We start from the raw sequence: 6,427 nt of genomic DNA, 5'->3' as shown, positions 1-6,427 counted from the left end.
TTCCAGAGTTTGTAGAAACATCAAGCTTGTTCACTTGCCTCGTATGTAGATAACGAGATCTTAGTTCCTTGTCTAATAATAACCCTATGAGAATGTGGAATACGACGGTCCAGTTCAGGAAGCCTGAAAAAGGTCAATTGAAGGAATGCCGGCCGTGTGGATGGTCCACGTAACTATCTGTGGGCAGCCGAGCTACAGTAACAGTGCCAGCCACGAATGGAGAGCAAATAGCCCAATGGAAAACGTACTACATTTCTCACTACACTCATCGGTAGGTTTCGGTTTCAACACCATTACAGTGCACCCTTATCATACCCGAGACCCAAGTGTTAACAGCATCCCAGAAACCCAATCCTCTCCGCTCACCCAGACGACGAATTCTTCGGTAGCTCATTGGCAGGCCATTCTCCAATCGAGAACTGCGTCTCACACTGGTTGACCTACAAGAAGAAGGACGAGATTAGCTCGATGGTACAGCAGTAACGACACCCGAATATAATGGTGGCAGAGATGGAAGCAAACGCCGGCAAAGGTCATACATACCAATTCCCAGACTTCTGCTCCAAGAACGACTGCCTGACCTCGATCCTCCTCCTCTCCAACCAGCCCCGCAACGAAGCAGGTTGGCATATAGTGATCGTCTGTACCATGGGCATCGCGATAATTTGGGTGTTTCATGAGCCGAACCGCTGCCCTCTTGAAGTCTGGACCACCGCCATTTTTGCAGAGAGCATCCTCCAGCGCCTGCCGAAATTCCAAATTCCCACTCTCTGGAGGCACTTCTTGGGCGAATGTATCTCGATATCTCCAATTATACTTCCAATGGACCCGGTACAGGTTGTGGACGCCCCCACCGGAGCCAATGAACAGGTACCCCTGTTCTCGCAACGGTCGGAGCAATCGACCTACTTCTACGTGGAAGTGCGGTTCGAAGAACTCATTCTGAGAGATCACCGTGACTGGTGGGCATCCATAAGGAAACATGCGTGTCAGCATGGGAAACGTGTCAATGCGCCAGTTGAAGGCTGGATCAGCCACTGCGTCAATTCCACCATCCCTGAGCATCTCAATGCAACGGGCGGCAGTCTTGAGGTCGGGGTTCGGTTTGTAGGAGGCCCATTCCGACTTCTTCACCAGCCCAACGGGCTCGGGAATGACTTTGGCGTTGGTGGCTACGTGGATTTGCCGTCCTCGGACGTTCCAGTGAGCGCCCTAGATGCACATGACCCATCAGTCACCTTCTCAAGCTTGCAAGGGATAAGTTTATCAGGTTTGCATCACCATAATGATTACTCCTTTGATGCCATATTCTAGGGCCTTGTCCCCATGCCATTTCCAGTAGTCTCTTACGTGCGAGCGTTCTCCCGTCAGCATGGTAGTTCCATGCGACAGAAGTAAGACTGGCGGTTGCTTCACCAGAGGCTCGATTCTTCCAGGCATGATTTGGCCGGCTTGGGATGTGTCTCAGTAATAAAACTGCAGAAGTACTTCAATATTTCACGCTTCCGAACCCTACTCAACAAGCAATAACCACGATGAACCCTGGCGACCAAAGACAATTTATGTAGGGTATGTGCTATTCATGATTGATATTGCGAGCGCGGGCGGGTCGGTATTCATCGGCTCGCCCACCAACCTTCAACTCCATACTTTTGTAACTGCGGAATTCTACTGCTGGATGACTGTAGATGCATCTAAGCCTGAGAATTTGCTCTTGTTCTGAAAAAGCCAGGTAGCAGAACCCTTGCTCTATTCCATTCTTGTTTGGCAAACACCCTTAGAAGCACACCACACTGTTTTGACATGATCCAATTTTGCTCTTGATACGATTGTAATTTCAGATTTACTGATCAAACTGGATGCCGTCCAGCCTACCATTCTCCTGCTACTGGGCGGGTAAGCCAAGTGCGCTGGAATCCGAGCTGTCTCGGAACCCAGTCTGCCATCTTGAAATCATTACGATTAGAATGTCTTGGATCCGAGGTTTTGAAGCACATACTGAGATTATTGAACAGCCCCCAAATAACACCAGGATGACTATCGGCATGAGAGTACTATTGCCTGTGAGTTCATGCCATTCTGGGTGGTAACGTGCTGGACGGAAGTTGGGCATTCGCCGATGATCTGTAGGCCACCAAGTAGGGTTGATGCCCAGTGGTCCAGGCTCTTCACCATGCTCGACAGCCTCACTCTGTAGAACCTCTGCTTCGGCCGATATGCCATCTCCTGCGGTGTGTTCTGCAATGACACCTGCCACCCTGCTTGTTTCTTCGCGCAGAGCACTTATCGTAGTGGTTGACATGGTGTAACCAAAGGATTTCCAGGGTTTGATCAAATTTCTTGGTCTAGAGGAGTGATAGTCTCAGAGAGACCGACTACGAGCGAGGCCAATCTATCTTTTTCCGGCACAAGCTAGGTTCACTTCCTTGAGAAGGGACCGGGGACAAGAATGGGGTTCCCGAGTGCCGGTTCGCCCCACTGGCCGAAGACATCAATGACCACCACCCCATGACCGCAGGTCAAGTAAAGCCTTGCAAGAACTTACTGCTTGTATGAAAGATAACAGACAGATAGAACATTGTTGGGATTCAACTCTCAATTCCATCTCGACATTTCCAATCTTCAAACATGACTTCAAGTGAAATTAAACTTTTACTCTCTTCAGCGGTGGATGGGAGAACAAGAGATCTCAGATACCGACAGAATCAACTGTTGTCCCTCCATCAGTGGGTCGTTAATCATAGGGTCGCAGTAGAAAACGCGATTGAAAGAGACGAACACGTCGAGGAACATGAGGTACAGTTCGTGGTGTCTATGACACTCCGAGAGGTGCAAGCGCACTATGACGGATTAGATCTCACAAAAGCCCTCGAGGAAGAATACAGAGTCAAGAATGGTCGTAACAATGCCGGCGCCCGCTCTCCTGAGACTTTGATCTATGTGATTCCGGAGAAGTTCACCCTCTTTTACAGTGCTTTGAGTACACTGTCCGCTTGCATTGCTGCGGGCTCCTGCTGTATCATCGAGGTTCGTACGACCACAGAGACATCTGTTCTCCTCGTCCTTTCAATGTCTGACGAAGCCTTGTACTCAATAGTTACCGAGCGATTTGACTCACTCTGTCAGCGTCGCTCGTCAATGTCTGTCCCAGTCCTTGGACAGAACGGCATTTACATTCACCACCACAAGACCACCAGGCGAGGACTTGGCTCGTTGTCTGGTAGTGGATCAGACTGGCATCCCGGGGGCTCTGACAAGCAAACGAGTGTTGCGATCGCAACCTCAGTCGTGGGCGATTGCTCTTGTTGACAGGACTGCAAATCTGGAATTGGCAGCCAAAGAAATTCTTCTTTCGAGGCGTTTCTTCTCCGGAAGAGGACCGTATGCTCCGAGCTGCATTCTTGTCAACGAATTTGTGGAGCAAGCCTTTCTCCATCTAGTCAAGAAAGAGATTTCAAGAAGCGATAGTCACAATTTTGACGGAGTGTCGAATGTTGCTAACAGAGCCCCTCGAAAGTTGCCTAAGAATGCTGGTGAGGTTTTGCTATCGCAAGATCGACTGATTGATACAGAGGCTTTCAAACTCGTCAAGATCAACGACAGGTTTGTTCCTTCTTCTTGATGAGTTGAGCCGTGCTGATGTTTCTTAGGTCGAAGTTATGTGTGCACAGCCCGAAATCAACGAGAACCCTCTTTTTGTTACCCATTAGCAGCCACGACGATGGGATTGACACCCTTAACAATCACACTGAAGATTCATTACTGGCATTATACGTTTTTGCTTCCCCGCCAGTGGCAAAATACTTGACCCAGTTCGTCCGCTCCACAGTCAGTTTCGTCAATCACATTCCAGCCAATCTACTTGGTGAGTCTTTACATAGCTGTTCGTCCTGGAAACAAGCAACGGAAATGATCACTGATGCAAACTTAGTTGGACCCGCCGCTCCGATAGGCTACTCTGTTTCTCCGGTGGGACGTTACCGTTGTGAAATGATGGAAAATCCAAGTCCAAAGTTTGTGAGTCGGGTTTCTGGCGAAGTCGACCTGGGAGAAGTCGCCCAGAAAGGCTCTGAAATCGGCAAGCTGCTACACCACCAGTCCCTCCGCCCACTCAAACCAACAGGTCAACCGAGAGAAGGCGAGTCGAATTTCTTCCAACAGGGCATGCTGGTCGGTCTCATCTTCTTAGTTTTGCCAGTAGTGACCGGAAGCCTGATCGGGACTTCATATCTCACGATGAAGCTTTACAGATGGTGGAGATAAAAGGCTAAACTTTACGAATGCACTAGGCGGGCGGAAACATTGTAAGCAGGGAAGAGAGTCCTATCCTATCTCAGACAACTGGAATTGAGCCTTGAAGCGTTACTAAAGCCATTGCGTGCGAAAGCACACCTGTAGCTGTAGAACTAGAATCGGATCACTTAACTTCATAAGCTCTTAACTCGCTGCAGATTCTTCGAACGGTGCTTCTTCTCAAGACAAATCTTATAATGAATCAGAAAATGGTATCGAAGTCAGAAAAATTAGTCCAGCGTTAAGCGAATGTGGAGGAGGCCGAACTTTCGGCTTTTGGAGTAGGCTCGACATGACCCGACTTTGATGCCTTTGCACCCATCGTTACCAGCTTTTATGTTCATTTGTGGAGAGAAGGAAGACTCGATCCAGCCGGTTTGCAAGATCTCCTAGACGCAAGATAGTCTTGCCTATAAGAAGCTCCAAAATCCACGACGCCGAATCCAAACCCTTAGATTCTGTCCATAGAGACATCTAACTTGTCTCGTTGCATAATCTTCGTCATAATGTCAGATATATCATCAGCTCGACAGGACAAATATAAGCTATACGACTTGTCTATTCCTAAGCGCCATATCACGACACACACAATCGATGGCAAGTCTGTGTTTTACACTGATCTTCCGGCTGAAGCACCACGACAGCCCATTACCCAGGAGGTGGATTTCCGTCTGATGTACACCACATCGAATTTCCCAGCCGATCTAGGCAATGAAGCCGACATTGCCAAATATCGAGATTTCCTCGAAGGTACCAAACCCGGGTTGATCACCAAAGGAGGGTCAGTGTTGCGAATCTGCGAATTTGCACCCGTAGGAGACATGGACGCTCAGCCTATGCACCGCACAGTCAGTATTGACTACGGGATTGTCACGGCCGGGGAAATGGAATGCTGGTTGGACTCGGGAGAGAAGAGGTCGCTCAAGGTGGGAGATATTGTAATTCAACGCGAGACAAATCATGCGTGGAAGAACCCCAGCCGGGACAAGTGGGCTCGTATGGTCTTTGTCTTACAGGAAGCACAGCCTCTCAGAATCGGCTCAGTGGAGCTCAAGGAAGAATATGGGAACATACCTGGGGTTGCGGCGAGCACCTGAGAATACTACAACTTCGAAATCACCGCACGACGAGCATATGGAAGCAACAGAGTCTGTCACAGGAATGAATTTCAAAGTGTAGTCCGGAAGCTCTCCTTCACATCTGCCTCAGCAGCTTCGTATATCCGTAGTCCCGTTGATATAGTAGTTTTCCCTTCTCTGCCTTCCCTCGTTCTAATAGTGCAGGGCAGTAGAATTCGAATCACTACCTACTGCTACTATCTTCTGCCAAACCGACATGCACACTGTCGACAGCCTCTTCATCTGTTGCTAGCGGGGTCCGGATAAGTGTTCCGAAATTGAAAACGATATAGACCCACATCAACCCAAAGTTGCGCCACGCATCATCGGGGTTTAATGTTTACTGATGCCAGGAAAGCATCCGTGGACTTCATCTGTGGTGTTGTTGTCAACCAGGGCTCCACCGATCAAATTTTCACGTGACTGATCATTCCTACCCTCCATCATAGACGAAGTTTGGCCAGAACATGGTATACAAGCATTGTCCCAGTGATACGTCCAGAATTTGACCCCTTAAGTGGTCACCCGAACAAATATGGGTTCAGACGTCCCAAGAATTGGCTTCAACAAGTCGCGTGGGTGGGCATCCGAAATCTCGGCAGTGCATCTCCACCTGGCCCGACCGACGGTGGCAAAATTGTGGTCACTCACTCGCCTGCCTTTGTATTGGGCTCTCTGAATTTGACCAAGACGAGAAGCTATGTACTGAGGACGTTTCGTCCCAAAGGATGTGCTCATTTCCTGTACGGTTGACAATTTTGTAGGTGACTGTAACCATGATTTTGCGTTTGAGGTCTGAGGGTTGGTATTCAGAAAATGTTGTAGCGGCGCACGCGTTCCTGGCTTTTTAACTCTAGCTTCTAAAACTCGATCTAGGTGTCACGGTGGTTAGTTTTCATCGTTCAGGGAGGCCCAGGCAATCCAGGTTACCAATGCTCGCCTAACATCTGCCCGAGGGTGCCATCTAAACCTCCATTAAGCTTTTCACTCTGGTGCTATAGGGTAGCTACACATCC

The sequence above is a fragment of the Exophiala mesophila genome (assembly GCF_000836275.1).
Source record: "Exophiala mesophila strain CBS 40295 unplaced genomic scaffold supercont1.1, whole genome shotgun sequence".
Lineage (NCBI taxonomy): Eukaryota > Fungi > Ascomycota > Eurotiomycetes > Chaetothyriales > Herpotrichiellaceae > Exophiala > Exophiala mesophila.
The sequence above is the reverse complement of the archived record's forward strand: the minus strand, read 5'-3'. Positions refer to the sequence as shown.